Source organism: Heptranchias perlo, chromosome 25 (assembly GCF_035084215.1).
Source record: "Heptranchias perlo isolate sHepPer1 chromosome 25, sHepPer1.hap1, whole genome shotgun sequence".
Taxonomy (NCBI): Eukaryota; Metazoa; Chordata; class Chondrichthyes; order Hexanchiformes; family Hexanchidae; genus Heptranchias; species Heptranchias perlo.
The window spans coordinates 31,376,913-31,400,542 of NC_090349.1; positions in this window are offsets into that span (position 1 = coordinate 31,376,913).

Below are 23,630 nucleotides of genomic sequence, written 5' to 3' on the forward strand. Positions count from 1 at the left end.
TTCAACGTGTTCAGTCTATTTTTTACGAATGAATTCTTTCTGCACCATTGGGGGTCATTTTGATTTTGTGCAGTGGTGTAAAACGGGTGATAGCAAATCGGCAGCCCGTTTTACATCTCTCCCGATCTTTATTTCTATTGACTTCAATCGGGAGAGATGTAAAACTAGCTGCCGATTCACTATCACCCGTTTTACACCACTGCACAAAGTCAAAATGACCCCCGTTCTATCTAGGAGAGGTGCACTGTTACAGCAGCTCAACTTTGGTTAGTATCAAAGCCATACACTTGGCAGCTGTTAGCAGGTGTGTCTGGTCTCACTATTAGATTTCCAACCAGCTTCACTGCACTCCTATAATGCATTGTACCCAACACCAAGTGGCACCACTTTTTGCCAAGTTCAAAATCAGACAGGGGTTAAGATTGAGGGCATGGGGGGAGTTTTAACTTTCAACGATGATGTTAAAAGGGGCAATATCAGATCGGGTTCCCGCTTCACACCCTGCTAAAGTCAATGAGAAGGAAAACCGGGCGGGGTGTGTAATGGACGGCCGATCTGATATCGTCCATTTTACACCATTGCCGAAAGATAAAATGACTCCCAATGGCTTCACATCATGAGTACACAGAAGCAAAATTGAAAATGGACCATTGTCTCTAAACAATGAACTTTAGATCTTTGTACTTTCCAAAGAGTCTGCTCAAAAACCAGACGGTCCAGTTCAGATTTGAACAGCCGGCAACTCTATAATGTCAAGAGCCAGCAAAACCATTCGCTGGAGAAAGCAAGTCTGAGCACCAACCTTGGATTCAGAATGATCCTCAGGTTGGCTACCCAACATTCTCCCACAAGGCGCCTTCAAATTGCTGATTTTATTTTTGCAATTTGTGAATCAAATAAAAGAAAACAACAAACCTAACACTGAAGGATGGTTCAGGGAAAGAAAGCGACCTTTCAGCTGTGGGTCCTGGGTTCAAATCCAGTGAGACTGATGGAATGAAAGTCCCCATTGTCTATCTGTTATGAGGGTCATATAAAGTTTGAGCCATCTTAACACAGTTTCTAGTGGACAAAGACCCACAATGCAGAGCTGCCCCAAAATTAGCAATATTGCTGAAAGAGGCACACAACAGCTGGTGTGGGAAATGGAAAATGTCACACTGGACCAGTAGGGATGCTCTTTTGAGGCTGAGGTACATTGTTGGGGCTGTGGTTTATTCTGCAGCTGACCCAGTCTCTACCTGACCTGAGAGTGCCTGCTGCTGACACCGTGCCCAAAATAGGAACTGTTCACATTCTTTCAGTTTGATGGGTACAAAAACACAACTTCAAATTTTAAAAAAACTAACATTATACTGGCAAGCAATTCCAGACTGAAAAAGACATCACAGGTCTGAATAGTCTCCTTCCCCTCATACACGATACAGAGTAGATCAGAATGTACATTCGTGTCTGGGCAAGACTCCTTAGCTCCTTTAATGCCTGCTGTCACAGTGAGACCCTCGACAGCTTGAAAACAGTCACTTTACACTGCTACACGCCACTAGACAATCAAGGTGTTAATGTTCTTGAGTTTGAACCTTGTAACTCAAATCCAAAGTACGTGCTCGGAGATCATAGTCTACACTGGAAACTTCTCAATCCTGAAGATTTCCTTCCCTCCTTTAATTGGTCACTTCGCAGATAGGCACATAAATTATTGCATGCAAAATTTTATTTTTGTTTGATTTATGTAAAAAGGAAATTGAGTGTTATTTGTCTAATGGTTTTCAATGATGATCCTCCCGGGGATTGCTGCAGAGAAGTAAGCAGACTTGTCAAGATGAGCGGCTGTGCCTGAATTCTTTCATTTTTTTCAATGTGTCAGTCTCGTTGCTGTTGAGAAATGTTTGTTGGGAGGGGGGAGACGGAGGGAAGCAGAAATCCCCAACAAACTATCAACGGGGGTCAGTAGCGTAGTGCGCAAGAAAAAGAGAGGGGGGAGGGCCAAAAAGGAAGATTTTTCCGCGCTGTTTATTTCAGTGTTGGACCTAATCTGCTGCAAGTTGTTTGACCGCATTCCCCTGGGGGATGAATCAGACGAAGCTCTCTCGCTGCTCTTCAATTCCCCAGGCATTTCCTGTCCTCGCTCTGCTGCCGACATACCTCCGCCAATTAAAATATATGATCTCACCTTGGGTTAATGAGAACACCTTTCTCTCTCTCGCTCTCTCTTTCTCTCATCCTTGTTTTGCCCCCTCCCACCTCTCAAAAGAAGTTTGCCAGGTACAAGGCACAAGTGTTGTCTGAGCTGATGGTCATTCCCAGACGACCAAGTTTCCCTTGAACTACAGTACTGAGAAACAAAGCAGGAGCTGTCAGCATTAGGGAACAGATGAACACAGCATACAATCCCAGCCCAGCTTCTCTCCATTTTAGAATTTGTTTATTAAACAACAGGCACATTATACAGGTACAAAAAACATACGCGAGATTCTAGATTGGTGACTGATTTATTTTGGAGATTAATATTTTTTCATGTTGTTATGTTTTATATAAAACCAATGAAAAATTCTGGCTTTGGATTTAAAAATAAATATTGTTACAATCAAATCAAAAGGGCATTTTAAAATAAAAATATAATAATTAATAACCATCAACAGACTATTCCATACATCATGGCCAAAGAGAGGTAAAGGCTACTTAATGAGCAGAATTAATTGAACTGGAATAATTAACCCGTTCTCCTGCCTTTATCTTCTGTACGAACAGTCAACTTTCCATTTTTGTTGCTCCATTTTTGTTTTGTTTACTATAATTTTTCAGTCCTCTTCCTGCCCTGGTCACAGTTCCACAGGCATTAGACACTCTCCAGTACTTCCTCCAAGTGACCCAGACAGTGTTAGCAGGCTATTTAACTGTAAGGACAGCACAGCCAAGCTCAATACTGTCCACAGACTTCAAGGGTCAGTGACTAGTGATGAGGAGCAGGCTGATTTTTGTCTTCCCTAATCCAAATGCACTCACCACCAACTTTATTACACCAACTGACACTACATCTGAGATTAAGCTACCCAACACAGACGGGGTGTGAACTTGCAACTTTCTGATCTGCAGGGCTCAATATTGCACTGGGTCATTGGGTATTACACTGCTCCCTTCTACATGTAAAACATACAGGGAGATGAAGGCAGGCTCGGTAGTGGACAGCACCATGGAAATTGGTTCCCTTTAGTCCACCACTGAAAAAGCCGTGACTGTTGGGATGTGCTGAAGAAGCTAACACAGGTGTAGAGGACCACGGAACTGTACCACGTGTGAAGGTTCCACCAATGCCTCAACCACCTTGTCTGGCTCATTTTCCTCCATTCACCAAAATAGGCAAAAAGTTTGGAATTGTCCTGCTGAAGCCACGTGCGGATAACTGGCACTCCTGCCTGTTGTGGTGGGGATTCTATGAGCCCAGCTGAAGGAGGGAGTGAGAAGGTGGGGAGGTACAGTTGATCCAAAAAAGGAGCTTGTTTGGTGTTAATGGACTTTTTCTGTGTCTTATGTTCTTGTGAATGGGTGAGTGGCTGAAGTGTTTAATTTAGAAGAGGTGATGCTATACTCCTGGGTCGTGAGGATAAAGAAAGATGAGGAGAAAGAAGTAGAGCAGAAAGGAGAGGACGAAGAATAGCAAAATAGGGAAAAAGAGAATGTAGAAGAAGAGAGTAGGGAAGAGAAAAAGGGAAATGGGAAGAGGAAGAGGAGAATGAGGAGGGGTTAGTGTGCAGCAAAACTGGGGGGAGATGGTGTTCAGCAGTGCTGAGGGGAGATGGTGTTCAGCAGTGCTGGGGGTGGGGGGAGATGGTGTTCAGCAGTGCTGGGGGTGGGGGGAGATGGTGTTCAGCAGTGCTGGGGGTGGGGGGAGATGGTGTTCAGCAGTGCTGGGGGTGGGGGGAGATAGTGTTCAGCAGTGCTGGGGGTGGGGGGAGATGGTGTTCAGCAGTGCTGGGGGTGGGGGGAGATGGTGTTCAGCAGTGCTGGGGGTGGGGGGAGATAGTGTTCAGCAGTGCTGGGGGTGGGGGGAGATGGTGTGCAGCAGTGCTGGGGGTGGGGGGAGATAGTGTTCAGCAGTGCTGGGGGTGGGGGGAGATGGTGTTCAGCAGTGCTGGGGGTGGGGGGAGATGGTGTTCAGTAGTGCTGGGGGTGGGGGGAGATGGTGTTCAGCAGTGCTGGGGGTGGGGGGAGATGGTGTTCAGTAGTGCTGGGGGTGGGGGGAGATGGTGTTCAGTAGTGCTGGGGGTGGGGGGAGATGGTGTTCAGCAGTGCTGGGGGTGGGGGGAGATAGTGTTCAGCAGTGCTGGGGGTGGGGGGAGATGGTGTTCAGCAGTGCTGGGGGTGGGGGGGAGATGGTGTTCAGCAGCGCTGGGGGTGGGGGGGAGATGGTGTTCAGCAGTGCTGGGGGTGGGGGGAGATGATGTTCAGCAGTGCTGGGGGTGGGGGGGAGATAGTGTTCAGCAGTGCTGGGGGTGGGGGGAGATGGTGTTCAGCAGTGCTGGGGGTGGGGGGAGATGGTGTTCAGCAGCGCTGGGGGTGGGGGGAGATGGTGTTCAGCAGTGCTGGGGGTGGGGGGAGATGGTGTTCAGCAGCGCTGGGGGTGGGGGGAGATGGTGTGCAGCAGTGCTGGGGGTGGGGGGAGATAGTGTTCAGTAGTGCTGGGGGTGGGGGGAGATGGTGTTCAGTAGTGCTGGGGGTGGGGGGAGATGGTGTTCAGCAGTGCTGGGGGTGGGGGGAGATGGTGTGCAGCAGCGCTGGGAGTTTGATGATCAACAAAACTGGAGCAGGATGTCCTCTTTTTAAATTATGTTTTTCCTTGTTCCCTCATTGAATCCACAGCTGAGAATGTGAACAGGTGAGAATTGGATCCAAAGTCCTTGTAAAAGCTGCTGTGGAACACAAGCACGGAAAACGATGCAGGCGTGGCTGGGATGACGCTCTGTCCATCTTCCTCTCCCCCTACCTTACTGTGGGAAAGCATCTAGCGTTAAGGAGAATTTTTTTAAAAAGGAAGAATTCTCATCTCCACCAAAAGCAAAACGTCAGTCACAAGTGGCATTTTGTACGCAGTGGGATCAGTCCCAGGCACTGGGAGCAGCAGGGGCTCTTTAAAGGTTTACTGAAGGGTTTTGAGATGCAGGCTAATCAGAATTCTCTCTCTGCAATTACCTGTCACTCTCATTCTTGCTGGTTAACACATTGGTTACTTAGTTATTAGCCTCACTTCACCAGGGGCCAGTCTTCATTAAAAACCCATTTAATTCCATCAAAGCTTTGAATTTTGTGAGGGCAAAGGGTTAAGATTATTTTTATATGCAATTTTGCAGGAATGCACACACATTTTTAAGATAAAACATTTCAGAAACTGTGTGTAATATTTTGCTTATTTTTTAAGAAGTCCTCATTTGTTTTGCTATCCGTTCTTCGTATCTTTCGTACTTTATTAAGAAAATACAGGTTTTTGTGAACAGTCTTTTGACCTGCATCTGTACACGATTACAGCAGATGGTAGACACCATGGCAACTCCATACCAGCCTAGTACAGTGTGGCGGTTATGTGCTACTGATGGGCAAGCTGTGCTAAGGAGTGAAATCTTCTCACACCTCAAAAATACACCATATCCAGCGACAGCTCTGATCTTGCCAATCAAACAGTGAGTGAAGAGAAAGCTGAAGGAGCCCGCCCAGGAAAATGTTACAATTTGAGAGGAGGAGGATAGAGAAAGATGAGAAGAAAGAAGCAGAGCAGAAAGGTCGAAAAGTAGCAAACTAGGGAAAAAGAAGAGAATGTTTTCTTTTTATTCGTTCACGGGATGTGGGCGTCGCTGGCGATCCCTAATTGCCCTTGTAGAAGAAGAGAGTAGAGAAGAGAAAAAGGGAAATGGGAAGCGGAAGAGGAGAATGAGGAAAATGAAACAGAGAAAGGGGAAGCGGAAGAGGAGAATGGGGAAGTGGAGAATGGGGAAGAGGAGAATGGGGAAGACAAAGAGACAATTGGGATAAAGAATCAATGTTTCCACTTTTGGGGGAGTCCAAAACTAGAGGTCATAAATATAAAATAGTCGCTAATAAATCCAATAAGGAATTCAGGAGAAACATCTTTACCCAAAGAGTGGTAAGAATGTGGAACACGCTAATACAATAAGTAGTTGAGGCAAATAACATTGATGCATTTAAGGGGAAGCTAGATATGCACATGGGGGAGAAAGGAATAGGAGGGTATCCTGATCGAGTTAGATGAAGTAGGGAGGGAGGAGGCTCGTTTGGAACATAAACAAGTTGGGCCGAATGGCCTGTTTCTGTGCTGTAGTTTCAATGTAACTCGATGTAACAATAGGGAAGAGGAAGAGGAGAATGGGATGGAGGTAGAGGAGGAAGAAGATGAGAATGGGAAGAGAAATATGGAGAAAAAAAGGCTGTGTTACAGGAAGAGGATAATTGGAATGGTGAACACACAGATGAAGAGAAAGATGAACAACTAGGTGGAAAAGAAAAAGCGATGATTAATAAGAGAAAGGAAAAAGTAACAGTTAGAAGTACTTTCAGTGTGAGTCAAACTCCACCCCCTCCCCCAGACTGTTTCACGGGTATTCTCAGTATGATTCTAAGCCCCACCCCCTCACTATGTTTCACAGTCTGTAGTATTGGATATTCTCAGTAAGAACCTAATCCATTGCCCCCCTTTGGTTCATTTCACAACTGTAGGGAGGTTCCCTCATTTCGAGTTTGACCATGCCTTGGTCTCTCCTATCGCCTGTAATGAATGCGTTCTCAACCTCAGTCTGACCCTCCTCATCCTTTTCACAGCCTGTAAATGATGTACTCTCATTGTTTTTGGCTACTCCTCCATCTGTCACTCTTACTGCCTATAGTGGGTATCCTCCCTATCTATGTCCCTGCCGCCGTCCCTCACTGCCTGTAGAAGGTGTTCTCTCAGTGTCAGTCTGGTCACCCCTCCCACTGCCTGTAGTACTCTCACTGTGAATCTGACTTGCCGCCTATGGGGGGAGGGTCTCTCAACACCAGTGGCCCACCCTCCCCCTCCACCCCCATCCCACTGACTGTAGGCAGTTGTTCGCAGTGTGTATCTGGTGTCCTCATCCCTATAAAAAGCTCCACTTTTCTTTCCACTCCAATAGCCTAGCTTAGGTCAAATGTTGACTATTTGGGAATTCAAAGGTGTGCAACAGTAGCTCAGTACAATGTCACACTAAGCTGCTAAAATACTGCTTCAAAGTCTCCAGTAAAATCGTTACAATGAGACTCAATCCTTGCCATCACCAAGGTGTTCTGTTCATATATTTTTAAATAGGTTTGAAGACATTCTCGGTTGGGGTGTTCATAGTGCTAACCATTACACAGTAATCCATTTCTTTCCCACAAACTTCTCTGTCACTTTCCTGAAGGTGATGGCCCTTTACTGGGGGGACAGTTGAATAGATGCTACACCAGCCAAGTGGCCAATCTTCATGTATGAGCCCAGACAGAGTGTATTGGCAAGAAGCTTGACACCATCCAGGACAAAGCAGCCCGCTTGATTGGCACCCCATCCACCACCCTAAACATTCACTCCCTTCACCACCGGCGCACAGTGGCTGCAGTGTGTACCATCTACAGGATGCGCTGCAGCAACTCGCCAAGGCTTCTTCGACAGCACCTCCACCACCTAGAAGGACAAGAGCAGCAGGCACATGGGAACAACACCACCTGCACGTTCCCCTCCAAGTCACACCATCCCGACTTGGAAATATATCGTCGTTCCTTCATCGTCGCTGGGTCAAAATCCTGGAACTCCCTTCCTAACAGCACTGTGGGAGAACCGTCACCACACGGACTGCAGCGGTTCAAGAAGGCGGCTCACCACCACCTTCTCAACGGCAATTAGGGATGGGCAATAAATGCTGGCCTCGCCAGCGATGCCCACATCCCGTGAACAAATTTTTAAAAATGTACTCAACCATAGGGATTGTCACAGTTCGATCTGTCCCAACCCGACATCCACACACAGGCACGTTCCAGTCGGGTCACTGGACCAAGAGTAGAACCTTGGGTGACATTTTTCCCACTCCTTAGCCCAGGGGTGCGTACATCAAAGGCAATCTGGCAAAATCAGCACAGAATGGGAATGAAGCTGGGATCTTCCTGGTTCATATGGGTCAGTACTGTAGCGGCCAGTGCATTTACTCACTGAGCTAGCTCAGTAATCTAGAAACAAAATGATGCTATTTTTACTTGGACTGCAGTCTGTCATCAGGTCACAAGAAGCTAAATGTACAGCAGCAAGGGAGTGAAGAAACAGGATTCCTATTACACATCTAAGGGGCAATTCTGTAATCCAACAGTCCCAGGGGAGGCTACACCCACAGGGAGCATGGGTTCAAGAATCAGGGTTACAATATTGTAGCCCTATCTCTGACTCTACTCCCTGTGAGAGCAGCTCCCTGCTAGAAGCACGAAATGACTCCTCTGGAGTTAACCAAAACAAAATACTATGGATGCTGGAAATCCGAATTAAAAACAGAAAATGCAAGAAACACTCAGCAGGTCAGGCCGCATCTGCGGAGAGAGAGAGAGAGACAGAGTTAACGTTTCAGGTCGATGACCAGAACTGGAGTTAACCTTCTAGAGTTAATATGGCTGACGCCTGGCCAGAACTTTCTTTACTGAAAATCAAGGTGGAGGGACGCGGTCCACAGTACAGGACAACACCAAGGTTAAAGAGATTCATTAAATCAGGAAGTAGTAATCAGCTGACTCCTATCTTGGGTTTTAAAAGCCTGTCGATTGTAGGGGACAGGAAAGACTGAGGGAGGCAAAGAGGTCAATAGCTTTGAGGTTGGAGACCACAGTGAGTCTTGATTTCAACACAGTGAAGATACAGAGAGGAGGAAGAGTCGGGGTGGGGGAGGTGTGGGGAGGAAGGAGTTAACACAAAGCTAACTGTCTTTTCAGAGAGTGAAGGATATTGGGATTATGTTAATCTAAGGCACCGGTAGATTTTAAAGATTTTCTGTTTGTTTTTCTCTCTGCTACACAGACATTAATTAACTAACAGCGCATTTAGCCCCAAATCAGGTGGAAGTGCACACGACTCGTAAATGGGAATAAATAATCACTCCATTACTGCAGTTCCTCCTCTGCAAAGAGGTTCTTCCAGATTCCGAAGAGCCAAACATCGAGCTCAACAGCACAACCTAGTTTGAAAGTCTGACACAAAACAGGCAAGCAAACGGGGAAATCATTTGAAAAAAATACTTCGCAATTTTAAATTTTAAAAAATTCTTCTTTTGAACTTAAACCCCAAGATCTGCTCAGAGTGCTGATTTGTGATGTTTCAGGGTCAGATTCAATCGGCATTTTTCAATTGAAGTTATAATATTCAGTGACTGTCCCACTGAATGACACAACTCTGATTTATGATGTACATTGTCAATGGGTAGATGCCCTGCTCAGTAAGGTACTGGGCCATAATGACCGGGAAGGTCCCAGACCTGATCTGAGTTAGCTGACCTCCGTTGTAGTGGGATTAGTGATGTTACAACTGGCCTCAGTGGTCCTGCGTTAGGGATGGGGGGACGGGGGAGAAAGAAGCAGGCGGAGTTCCCACTTCTGATCACAATCCAACTAGAAGGTCTGCACGTGTGGATGTGTGAAGAGGGGATCGGGCTCGCCTGTGATGTCCTCAATAGTAGTATAGCCAGCACATACTCACTGTCGCAGCTCATGAAGAATGAGCATTGCCAGCACCTGTGGAACTATATCCCAACAAAAAGTGAGTGCTTTCAGAAGGGATGGAGAGCAAATTTGGAGAGGTGGGGGAACACGTGGCAAAACTGGACACTCTATGGCCAACTCTCCAGGTGGGTTATATCTGGTGCTTAGTGCAATTGACCAGATTACATCAATCCGAGCTGAATCCAACGTGCCTGTTTACTTTAATTTTTACAACAAACTGCCCTTGGCAGGGTTGAGCTGACAGCCCTCTGTCAAATCCATGCTCAGTGCAAGCCAAATATCGATGTCTAAACATTCTGCTGCCAGGGCCACCTGCAGTGGGATTAAATATACAAATCGCAGGTTTAATTCATATTACAACATCATCGCACATGCAGGGTGCTCCGATGGCATCATGCAAAACCCAAGTAACTGTATAACATGCGGTTTAAGGCTGTTTTCTTTTGAATTCTTATTATCTTTGCGCTGCTTGGGAAAACTGAATGTTTGCAGCTTTTCTTTTGGTCATGTGATAAAATAGCCATTAGAGGCAGGGAGGATGTTGGGAAGACAATTTACTTTTCAACCAATTAAAATAAGTAACTCGGATGTTGAGTTGGTATTTTCCGATGATTTTTGTAGAATGCTGTCTCCCAGCTCCGTCTCCACTTTGTGCGCTTGGGAAATAATAATCGGCTGTATTTATCTCAGGAGCACTGTGAAGGCAGAACTACCGATCCCACTAACAGACCAAAGCGCTGCTCAACCTGGTGGGGATCTCCATGCGGCGAGGGCGGTCCACGCAATAGCATGCGGCACCCAACCTCCGCAGACCCGCGAGGGGTGCGCCCGATTTGACGCTCTCCCTTAAACCGGAGCCTGGCTGAATCTGACAGGGAACGCTACTCCAAAACTTAGAGCCGAATTAATTCATTTTTGCGCCATTTCGAGGCTGCGTATTGATTACCAAGTCAGAAAGAAATTTTAATTCGCAACAATGGTATAAGAATGGTTTCAGGACAAAATAAATAGAACTCAGTGTTGTAAATAACTCATGGCCTGGAGATTGCCTTTCTTTTAAAAAAAAATCTTGTTTCTCTTGTTAAAACTCTTTGCTGAAAAATATACCAACAGTAGGCTTGGAGCAGACTGAGAGGAGAAAGAGAGAGAGAGAGAGAGAGCGAGGGGAGCCAGCAGCTTTTAGTGCTGATTAGTATTCATGCAGTATCGCACTCCAAAGAGGATTAATGGAGTCTGATGCCTAATATCCTGAAGAACAATTAATTTACCCACAGTTTTGTCATGGTTGAAAGTCAAATGCTGGAACAGATCGATGCAGAGCGGTGCTAGCTGAATCACTCCAACCTTCTGCTGGGACTGAATTTTAATTTCATCATCATCATTTGGCTGCCATCCTCGGTCAGGCAATTCCTAATAGACCTAAAAGCCCCCTTACATCATATTTAGGCCCCCGTGGAAGAGCCTGTTCGATCTACACAATAAAATCCTCTAATGAGCTCACCTCAGCAGCTCACCTATTTTTCTCTTCTCTTTTCAGAAACTAAAAACAGAGGTAGAGAACCTTTTGCAAACAGAGGTGACCCTGAAGGCATCACTGAATCAGCTTCTTTTTAAAATCTCTAATCGGCTAGTAGTGCCCCCACCCCTTCCAAGTCTCCTGATTCTCATTGTTATTTGACTACAGGCAGCAAATTGGAAGGAGTCAAAACATACAGCAACATGGGTTTGGGGGATGAGGTGGAAAAGAGACTACACTGAGAAGATAAGATGCCACAGGCAGCTTAATCTTGGAGTTTACGTTGCTGCCTTTTTTTCAAACCATATATTAAACAGTACTATAATACTTCTCAGAGGACTTGGGAGGTAAATTCACCACCCAATGTGGTAGAGACCAGAGGGTCCCAAATTCAATCCCCTGCCTGTACTAAGTAAGCTGGTCTCACCCAGGTGGCACTGGGGACACTACACAAGATCCTCAACATTCCTTGGCTAGGGAGGGGAGAATTCAATTGCTGCTCATGATCACTATCCATCAAACCAACACCCCCCTCCAACCCCCACTAGAAAGAGGATGTTTGTAGACATCAGGTGAGGATAAAATCAAGTGCTGCTGTAATGCTTCTCACCTGCTGATAGTCATTGTCTAGATTCACACGAAGAAGGGCCACTTGGACCTATAATTTTTGATATATCAATGGCTGTTATCAGTCAGTGTTCCCCTCTCCAAGTGTAAATATCTGACCCCATCCATCCTGTTTTAAGGTTGGTTTATACGTCAGAGTTCATGGTAACTGCAGACAGCAATTTTCAAACCAGCATTAAATCTGCGCTGTGAAATTTCCAACTGTATTTTCCTCTTCAACCTGGACAGTTTATTGCAGTAACTCCACAGGGGCAACTTGAACGGTAACACACGCTGACTGAGTGCTCAACAACAACAATAACTTGCATTTATATAGTGCCCTTAATGCAAAAGACAACACCCAAAGTGCGTTACAGATAGGCATATGGAAAACGGATGCTGAGCCAGGAAGAGAACGATTAGGAGAGGAGACCGATTAGGAGAGGAGACCAAATGGTTGGTCGAAGTGATGGATTTCGAGCCGGATCTTAAAGGAGGAGAGAGGTTGATGGAGACAATTCCAGAGAGTAGGACCCAGGCAGCTGAAAACTCTGCTACTAGTGATGCAGTGAAGGGAGGAGGAAATGCACCAAAGGCTGGAGTCAGACAAACAGAGCATTTTAGAGGGAATAAAGACCTGGAAGAGATTGCAGGGATAGGGCAGGTTGATTCCATGGAGGGATTTAAAGAGTAGGACAGGGATTTTGGGAGTCAGGGATCCAATGCAGGTCAACAAGGACAGGGCTGGTGGGAAAACAGGTCTTGCCATGGGATAAGATACATGCAGCAGAGTTTTGGACAAATTTAAGTTTATGGAAGACAGCAAAGAGAAAATTAGTATAAAAACAGAGAATGCTGGAAATACTCAGCAAGTCAGGTGGCATCTGTGGAGAAAGCAACAGATTTAACGTTTCAGGTCGATGACCTTGTACCTCTATCTAGTATACTGTATTTGCTGCTCACGATGGCGTCTCCTCTACACTGGGGAGACCAAACGCAGATTGGGTGATCACTTTGCTGAAAACCTCCGTTCAGTCCGCAAGCGTGACCCTGATCTTCCAATCACTTGCCACTTTAATTCTCCATCCTACTCTGACCTCTCGGTCCTCGGCCTCTTACACTGTTCCATTGAAGCCCGAATGGAAGCTCAAGGAACAGCACCTCATCTTTCGATTAGGCACTTTACAGCCTTCTGGACTCAACATTGATTTCAATAACTTCAGACCATAACCACTGCTCCCATTTTTTCAGACAGCAGGTGCTGGAAATGGTTCTGCTGTTGCTATTTACAGCTTCTCTAAACCCATCTTTTATTTCTTTACATGTCCCATTACCACCCTCTTTACCTTGCACCATTATCCCTTTTTGTCATCTAATCACTCCTGCCCTCCACTTTATCACTGACCTTCTCTTTTGTTCTTACCTCCCCTTCCCTTCCTCCCCCGCTTTCCCTGGCTCTGTACTTGCTTAAAAACTGTTAACTCTTTGAACATCTTCCAGTTCTGAAGAAGGGTCATCAACCTGAAATGTTAACTCTGAATCTTTCTCCACAGATGCTGCCTGATTTGCTGAGTATTTTCAGCATTTTCTGTTTTTATTACAGATTTCCAGCATCCGCAGTATTTTGCTTTTGATAGAGAATTGGTATAGTTGAGTCTGGAGATGACAATGGCATATATAACAATTTCAGTTCACACGACTGAGTGTGCTTTCCTCTGTGTATCCCCATGAGTCTCAGATTTCAACCAGGTTAAAGGAGAAAGTGCTGAACGCAAATAATGGACAGGCTCCCTTGAGGAGGTTGGAAATATCGGAAAATTGCCTCCTGTGTCTGGCTGAAGAGTGGGATTAGGAGAGGCTGAGATCATGGGCAGTAACCCACCATCTTAACTAACAATGGGAGTTAGGACATCAACCCACCAGCTTAACCAACCATGGGAGAGGTTGAGGACATGACACGAACCCATCACCTTAACCAGTTCTGGAGAGGCTGAGAGTAGATTGTCCAATGTTAATTCTAGTGGACGATAAGGCTGCACGGAGCATCCTTGCACAAACTAATAGTGCTCGAAGATGCCTGATCTGAGGGTGCCTTCAAAGAATTTTTGGATTTGCAAGAGGCAAACCTTTTATGACTCCCTTAGTTGCTGCACTACTCTTCACTGCTATTTGGAATATCTGGCTTGTTAACCAGAAATCCTCCACATAAAAAGTGGCCAATTTGGACAGGAGACATTGAAGGAGGGGAGAAAGTATGAAAGACACTGGGGTCGAATGCAAGTCCACCATTATTTTCACAGTAACAGTGAAGTGTCCCAAAGAAGTGATTTAAACTGAAACAGAAACAAGCCTCCTGTGACAAAGAAGTTGAACTATTCATGAGCCATTAAATTGTAATCAACTGAATCAGTGCATACAACGGTCAATTCCTGGCCCATTAATTAGCTAATCGTTACTTCGCTAATTAAGGCTCGTCATTTGTGGACAGCTATTAATAGTGTCCATTTAAGCTCCCTCCTTCTGATGTGCTGTTAGTAGTGGCAGTGCGTAGCATCTCTGCCAGCTTTTCACACAATCCGTACCACCACGCATTTAATACAGGGAAGGTATGAGGTGTTGGATAACTTCTTAAATACCATTTCTCCACATTTTTTGCCCTTCACTCCAGAAGATGCCGAGTCCTTGACTCCTTGCTGGAGAACAGTTCTACATTGGAGTACTGTGTGCAGTTCTGGTCGCCACACTACAGGAAGGATGTGATCGCTTTGGAGAGGGTGCAGAGGAGATTCACCAGGATGTTACCAGGGCTGGAGCGCTTCAGCTATGAAGAGAGACTGGGAAGATTGGGTTTGTTTTCCTTGGAGCAGAGGAGGCTGAGGGGGGACATGATTGAGGTGTACAAAATTATGAGGGGCACAGATAGGATGGATACTAAGGAGCTTTTTCCCTTCGTTGAGGGTTCTATAACAAGGGGACATAGATTCAAGGTAAAAGGCGGGAGGTTTAGAGGGGATTTGAGAAAGAACTTTTTCACCCAGAGGGTGGTTGGAGTCTGGAACTCACTGCCTGAAAGGGTTGTGGAGGCAGGAACCCTCACAACATTCAAGAAGCATTTGGATGAGCACTTGAAATGCCATAGCATACAAGGCTACGGACCAAATGCTGGAATATGGGATTAGAGTAGACAGGGCTGATGGCCGGCGCGGACACGATGGGCCGAAGGGCCTCTATCCGTGCTGTATAACTCTATGACTCTATGACTCTATACTCTGGCAGCCCTCATTACCTTATCCAACTGGCCATTCTTAAGTGTGAACCCAGATAGTATCAGCCGGATATTCGTCCCCAGGCTATTACCATTGAGCCTGATCCTCTCCTCATCTGACACTCACTCAGGCACATTTTCCAGCAAGGATCACTGAACAGTGATTAGGAGCAGGAACGTTGGCTGATTTTTCCTCTCTCTAATCCAGGAATACGGAAACTAACTGCAATGCCTGTACTGCTACCCTGGCTCCAATCAATTGACTGAGCACAGACCAGTACTCAAACCTAGGACCTTCTGGCTGTACTGGATGGAGCTTTTACCAATTAGGCCACTGAGGGAGTGGATAATTTTATCGCGCAACCTTTGCTCAATGATAGTGTAAAACCCTTGTTTCAAGATGCGGCGTCAAATATCAGTGATTTTTTATTTTTGGCTTGCCAGACAGAAATTTATTGGAAGTTTGTAGGCTGACAGATTGGTGCAATTGGCCCAATTAAAGATAGCTACAAATAGACCTAGTCCATTCAAAAGATCTGACCATTCTTGACACAAAAGACAATATTTAATTTTTACAGCATTTCCCCAACACCGTCAGCCCACTGACCACCATCTTTGACTCTTCCTGTGTTTCAGCCGTGGCTCAGTGATAGCACTCTCGCTTCTAAGTCAGAATGTTGTGGGTTCAAGTCCCACTCCAGAGACTTGAGTACAAAATCTAGGCTCACACTCAAGTGCTGTAATGAGGGAGGGATGCACTGTCTTTCAGATAAGAAGTTAAACCAAGGCCCTGCCTGCCCTCTCAGGTGGATGTATAAACTTCCCATGGCACTATTTCAAAGAAGAACAGGGGAGTTCTCTCTGGTGTCCTAGCCAATATTTATCCCTCAACCAACATCACTAAAACAGATTATCTGGTCATTATCACATTGCAGTTTGTGGGACCTTGCTGTGCGCAAATTGGCTACCACGTTTCCTACATTACAACAGTGACTACACTTCAAAAGTACTTCATTGACTGTAAAGCATTTTGCGACGTCCTGTGATCGTGAAAAGCACTATATAAATGCAAGTTTGTTCTTTCTTTATTTATGGTGTTATTGGGTTCCTTCCAGAATCACAGAACAAACATTTCACAGAAATAATTCTTTAGAATTAAAGAAAAGTGGTTTCCGATCTTCTCCAGTGGGACAGTAAAACTCTTCAAAAAAAAAATCTTATTGGAAAGTACAGTTTGAGGTTCTCCATATTATTGGATGCAACAGAATACCTGGTTCAATGAGAAGTTTGGAATTTACAAGTATGAAACTCCTGACAACACCAATGACCTCTTCACTCCCCCTCTTTAATGTATAATGTTGTTCCCCTGATGGCTTAAGTGGTAAAGGGATTCCAGGTAGGGCACTGAACCATATCGACCAGAAGATTCAACGTTTCAATTCCTGGTCTGTGCCGAGTTATCACTTCTCACCCTGGGCAGTAATCGGTCTTAGTGCGACTGGGCTAGGGAGGGAAAAATCAATCAGGGGTTCCTGCTCCTGATTGCTATCCAGTAACCCCTGCAGGAAACTGCATGTGTGTGGATGTTGGGTGAGGACATGATCGAGCTCAGCTGGCATGGTCAAGTACTGCACCAACATACACCATCTAACTTATAGATGAAAAAACAGATAGGTGGGTGAGGTACCTGGGGGCAGTCAATGCCCGTAGAACTGTACCCCAGCAAAAGGCAGCAATTTCAGGCGAGGGGCGAGTAATAGCTTAACGTTGTTCTGATCATGCTTCCACTTCACACAGTCAGAGGCTTGGTATCCTTGTGTTGCTGCTCTCTCTCTCTCTCTCTCTCAGCTTTTCCTAGGTATTTCTCACACAGCAAACTGAACATTTAATCCTGTCCAGCGTTTCACTAGCTGTGCTTTCAATCCCTGCCACAACGCTATTGGCCAAGACTAAATGGAGTGAAGCGCTATTCAATAGGTCAATCCACTTCATCAAGTACCCGGACTTGACCTTTTGCAATGCAAGGCAATGCAATTTATACTGCGAGTCAGCCAGCCAGTAATGCAGTGCTCATCCAATTCTGACTGAGGTGAAAATGAGGGATGGAAAGAAATAGCAGGAAAAGTCTGATGGATTTTAGATTAGCTCATCCTTTCTGAGAGCTTGCCTGGTACCCCTCCCCCCAAACCCCCCCCACCCCTCTCACTGTCCAACTCCTTCCAGAAGGAGGAGGGGAGAGCACCAGGCACAAAGCAAACTCAATCGTATTATAAACCTGACAGCTTTACCTTCAAGAGTCTTTCGGATGCTTAATTTACCAGATAGTAAGCAAACTGCTAATTCCTTCTTCGTCCAAAGATTTTTTTAACTGAAAAAAAACTGACCCCACAAGACCTAGTATCAAAGCCCACAGCTAAATTATTTCTTTGATAGTGGGACACGATTTTTCCAAAAAAAAAATGCATTTCTCATGGGATTACTCCAGCAACCATGATAATGTAAAATATTTGGGGTTTAAAAATGAATGTCACGTTCAACTGCTGCTTGTGTAAATAGCACTGGGATTGTATCTGTAAGAGTTTTACTGTAAGCCACTGTTTGTGTGTCAGTACTGAGGAGGTAAGCTCCCTGCTAGTTATTCTCAGCTCATTTGATCAAATGGAGACACGACCGGATCAAAACAAAGTCTGTCCTGATACATTTCAGCAAATATTGTTAGGGACCATCTTACCACATGGATCCTGATATTTAAATGTGTTTTCCTTCTAGAGGAAGATACCACTCATACCCGGCCCAATGGCTCAGGGTGAAAGGGCACTGCCGTACGTATCACTGAGTGGTACAGGCTCGGAAAGTCCGATGTTTCTGTTGAATTCACCGATTGCTAACTAACAGATGGTGCTACAATTGGCCTTGGCAGCCCTGGATTCGGAATTAGAAAATCAGTTGAAGCTCCTAATGACCTCTGCTGGGAAGTGCATGTGTGTAGACATCAGAGGGTGATTTTAACCCCCAAGAACAGATGGGTTGGGGGGGCGGGTGGGAGTTGAAAATAGTTGTTTTTTGGGTCGCGCGGCAACCCGGCTTTATTTCCGGGTTTAACTTGGGCACGTAAAAGGACGAGCTTCCCACTCGGAATGCAAAGTCCGAAAATTTTGCGGTTGCGACCCAAAAAAAACAACTATTTTCAACTCCCACCCACCCCCAACCCACCCTCTCTTGGGGTTTAAAATCACCCCCCAGGTGAGGACTGAATCAAACCTTGCTGTGCTGCCCCCCCTAAATGCCCCACTAATGCTGTCTGGGCTCACAAATAAACAATGACCATTTGGGTGAGCTTCTGGGGGGTGGCTCAGGCCTGCAAAACTGTACCCCAGCAAGAGTCAGAGCTCAGTGTCTTTAAGTGGGAAGAAAATCAGGGGAGGGGAGAAAGACAATGGCCCAGAATTTCCTGGAAATCTGTAATGGCGCATCTACGTCGCAGGGCTTGATTTACACTACAAAAGACCCAGAAAATTATAGCGTAAGTAACTTCAGCCATTACTTAGGCTACTCCATAATTTTCTGAGCCTATTGGGCCATTTCGCTGTTTCCCTCACTGAAACAGGTGAACATCTAGTTATAATAGCCCTGCCCACTATTAAAATCAATGGCGACGTCAAGTTTGCTGGATTAACGTCACTGTGATGGCCACTTCCACTTAGACCATTACAGAACAGTGCTGCTGGGTTTAGTACGGTTGTTATAACAACAGAAATCTTATGTTCACGCAAAATGTGCAGTTTTTTTTTAAACTTGGGATTATTCTTAACCCAGCGATAATGTTAAAAGTAAGATATTTAGCATTTGCAAATAGCAGTAGTTATGGTTGAGTTCCGAATATTTGCACAGTCTCGCAAACCAAAGGTTTCTTGGCTATTACCGGTCTAAAGAATAAAGGGTATATTAATTTTAAACCAATGCTTGCTAACATTGTTATTGCAGTGCTAACAATGCATCCATTGATGATAGGAGTACGTTGGGTATAGCTCCAATTTCAGCATGCACGGATTACAGCTTCAGACTAAACACCTATTTGTAAGAATGAAAAGTGCTCTATATTGGGCGATTTCATTACATTTATGGTTTATCACGTTATTTGTTATGGATTGATTTTCTGATAGCTGCATAAGCTTTTTAATTAAATTCTAACGTGATCTACGGCAGCAAATGAGGTATCAACTCTGGCTTGAAGTCATAGCGCACATACAACAAAAGGAACCATTCGGAATCTGCGTATATATAAACTTGTATTTGTCTGTTATTGTTTATATCTACATGGAGTATAAGTTCAATAAGCAACAGCTTAGTTTATTAATAGCAGAAAGACCGTTCTCTAACATAGATACAGACCCCTGACACCCCAACTGCATGTGATAGGGAACATTGGTCTCCATCTCCATGCAGATACAAGTCATTGACCGTGCCGTTTCCGATTCACCACCAAGCTCACTGCGACGTATTGTAATCAGTTTTCCAGCAAATTTTGGTGTAAATTTGTCGGTGAAGGATCAAGGTGCACAACGGTCCTACTTATGGCCTTTCCCGCCAAATTTCGAGGTTCCAAGAAATTCCGGACCAATATCACTCTCGAGACAATTCCAAACAACTTTTATCTTAAATATCACAATGGGTGTAAACTGTCCGCTGCCATCTTTGATATTATGGAGTAGAGAGCTTGTCTCAGCTTAAGGCCAGCTGGCTGGGAGCATTTTGGAAGCAGAGTTTTCAGCTTGCCTGTCACTGCATCTACATTTCAATCAGCGACAGACGCACTAACCATTAACAGACTGGTGTTTCTGCCAGCCACTGCAAACTAGGCAATCGATCTCGGAGGGGTTTTTTTGGTGATGGTGACACTGCCCCTTTAACATGGCTGGATAGAATGTCTGTAGCTGTAAATGGTTTATGCAACATAGAAATACTCAAACACTAATCAGATCTTAATTCATAATTAAAGCAGATTAAGGGTCCCACAAGAGGGTGTAATTGTGGATTTTTAAAAAAGTTTTAGGATCAGATCAGTTAATAAAGATTAAACAGGCTGGCTCGTCATGTTTCCTGGGGTTTAAGATAACAACAATAAGAGAGTAAAGTACACTTCAGTGCTTTATCAACTCCACTGGCCTTTGCTTCAGTGTCCCTGCAAATTTTCTCCCCTCCTCTCCTGAAGGTGCAGACTTTTGATGGAGCACAGTTCCACAGAGGCCTGCAATAACCTAGCAACTCACCCAAGTGGACATTTCTCATGACAGCACCTTACCTTGAAGATTGCAACAATGATGCAGGGACCTTCTGTCTCTGCTTCCTACACCCCACCCTGCTCCCCATAATAAACAAACATACCAGTTCTGTTGAAGGGTCTCCACACAAAATATTAACTCATCTTTCTCTTTCTACTGTGTATTTCTAGCATTTCCTGCTGTTATTTCAGATTATGTGTTTTGAGAATTATCTTTTTACTCAAAAAAGTGACCATTTCCTTCCATGAAGACAATACCTCTTTAAATTTCACTTGGCTCGCTGTCCCCTTAAGAAGTTAGAAGCCAATTTCTAAGCTGAGCTGTCAGGTCAGTTTGTTGACTCACAAGTCTGAACTATTACCTAGTGTCCCGGTTCTGAATGCAGAACAACATGTTTTTGTGTGCATGTGCGTGTGCGTGTACATGTGCATGTGTGTATAGGTGTGTGTGTATGTGTGTATGTGTACGAGTAGGTGTGCATGCGTGTGTGTATGTGTAGGCAGCAGCCAGGCCAATAGCCTCTGGAAGCTAGCCCCAGTTACCTGGGCTGAAAATCCAAACTTTGCTTCCACTCATATTTTCCAGTCAAAACACTTGGACTCAAGGACTGTTTTTCTATTTTTTGCTTTGTTTCACTTGCTGCACCAAATGTACAGCAGACCTCCAACAAGAGACACTGAAGGGTACTGTTTGCAAGCTCCAATTGTGGCAAACAGGACACCAGAGCTGCCAAATATCTATCGGCTTTGCCCTGGCGACCAAACATGTTTAAGACAACAAAAGTGAAGCTAAATAATTCCCAACCATTGTGTCCCTGCGCGATTAAATGCAGCAGAACTTTGATAAATCAACTCTGAAAATTAGGAGGTGGCCAATTTGATTTGTTCCACTTTTAAATGCCAGGTCTTATTGTCTCAAACTTGTCAGAAAATGTTCATTTCTTGATTAAAGCCAGTGAATTAAAACAAATAAATAAACATATAGGAAACCAACTGCTGCAACAATGGACACGATGGCCATGACTTTAACTCCCCCCACCCCCACCCCACGCCCCCCCTCCCCCCGCCTGGCTGGGCCTCACTTATATCCCACTGGCCAACTCCCACCCAGAGGCCCGCTGACAGAAGATAATTAGTAGAATTGGGTTCCAGGAGCATCTCCTGTTTGGGAAGAGAGGGCGGTCCGGAGCAGGGGAGGCCCAAGCTTTCCTTGTGAGGCCAAAGGAGCATCTGCTGCCTACCCGTTAACCACCAGCTGGTAAGATCAACCCTCTTGAGTCCTGTGCTGAGTTCTGCTCACCGGGAAACAAAGGAGACATTCGAGAGCTCAAGGCAATGCTGAGAAGAGCTACAAGGTTGGTCCCTACTGACAGAGGGTCTGAATCGTGAGGCAAGACTGGAGATATTTGGGCTTTTCAGTCTGGAAGAGAGGCGTGTCAGAGGTGATCTTACAGAGGTATATAAGATAGTAAATGGTATGGGAAAGATTAATCAGGAATACTACTTTAAATTAAACATTGGGAGTAGGATAAGGGGACATAGGTTCAAACTAGTAAATGTTGACTTTAGAGCTGATACCAGGAAGTTCTTCATCATGCAGAGAGTGATGGACTTCTGAACAGTGGTGGAGACAAAAAACAATTAGATGCAGCAATGGGGGGAGTGTAGAGTTCTTCTGAATGGATGAAGTAAGATGGGCTGAATGGCCTTCCTCATCTGTAAGTATCTTGTGATCTTCCACCGAAGTTACAGCAGGGAATCAGGAGAACCCCTGTGGAAAATCAGGCCCTATGTATATAAGAGAATAACTTAGTGCATAGATCGCAACTTTTATGAGTTTTTATTCAGTGAGTTGGTTCATATATCTGCTGTAAATAGATAAATGAGTTATACTGCTGTCTTATATTCACTTGTTCATCTTTTGTTCAATAAATTTGTTTGATAGTTAAAAACATAAAACAAACATCTGATGTTATGATCTTCTGCCACGATGGAAGAAATTCATTTGGAGGCAGAGTAACCACGCTAATTAACAGAAAGATTTTCTGCTTATTGTCCTGGGCATGCCATAGGAAAATAGGAATGCACATGACTGGAAAAGGCCATTGTGGTCCATTTGGTCGGTCCCAGAAACTTACCTAGATATCAGCGCTAGTGAGGATACGTTTCCAACTGTAATGAGCTAAGACTTACCTATGAGAGTAATGTGAAATACAGGAGCTGGAGTATCTGGATTAAGAGAGGCACAAAAGACCCAAAAAGGAAACTTGCCCCCACCCCCTCCCCCACCTCCCAAGGCCAGACTGAGGTTGCCGAACCACTGCTCATCTTTTCGTTTCTGTGGCCACTAACTTAAAAATGCTGTGTTCCGAATCCCGTTTTTCTTTTCCATCCTTCAAAAGAACTTCCTGACCTTAGTGATCTCCCCACCACCTTCCAATTCGCTTTTCCCAATAGAGTTAAACCCAATCATTTCCAGCTGAAAACCAATGTCTGTGACACGGCAAGAATGGCCACTGTCCCTGTTTCTCTGTGTTCCAAACCACAAAGTGCAACTTCCTCCCTCCCTCCCTCCCTCCCTCCCTCCCCCACTCCTCCCGCCTCTCCTATTTCTCCTTTACACCCCCTACCCCGCAGGGCTGTCGGCGTTGGGAGGATTTGGTTACGAGTCGCTCGGTAATAAAAACACAACAGCCAGCAACAAAGAAAAAATGAAAAAAATCTGTTCCATTTTCTCTGAAGGAGCTGAGGCCTTGCTCTGAGGGTTAATGTGAACAGCACCGCATCCAATTGCAGAGAAATCAGGGAAATCTGTTTTGAAACACCAAATAAAAACATCATGGCAGCCAGTAAACAGCTCTTTGATGGGACATGTTGGAAGCAGGGCTATCCATTACATCACCTTCATTCCATTTGGGAATCTGTTGCAGTGAACGTGCTGGCTCTGATTTTTAGTTGCAGACGGCGATCTCATCTCACACTAAAACATTCCTGTATAGCACTAGACTGAAATACTCTCCCATTGATTAAAGCCCCCCCGCAGAGCAACAAGTTAATTTTTTCCTTTGCAATTCTCTCTCCTGGGGGCACTGCCTATTACTAGGGTACAGTTCCATGGGCTTTGGTTGCCCTCCGGTATCTCACCTAATAGAGCATTCTTCATGTGTGACCTTAGACAGTGAGTAAACAGAAGGGTATTTGGCTGC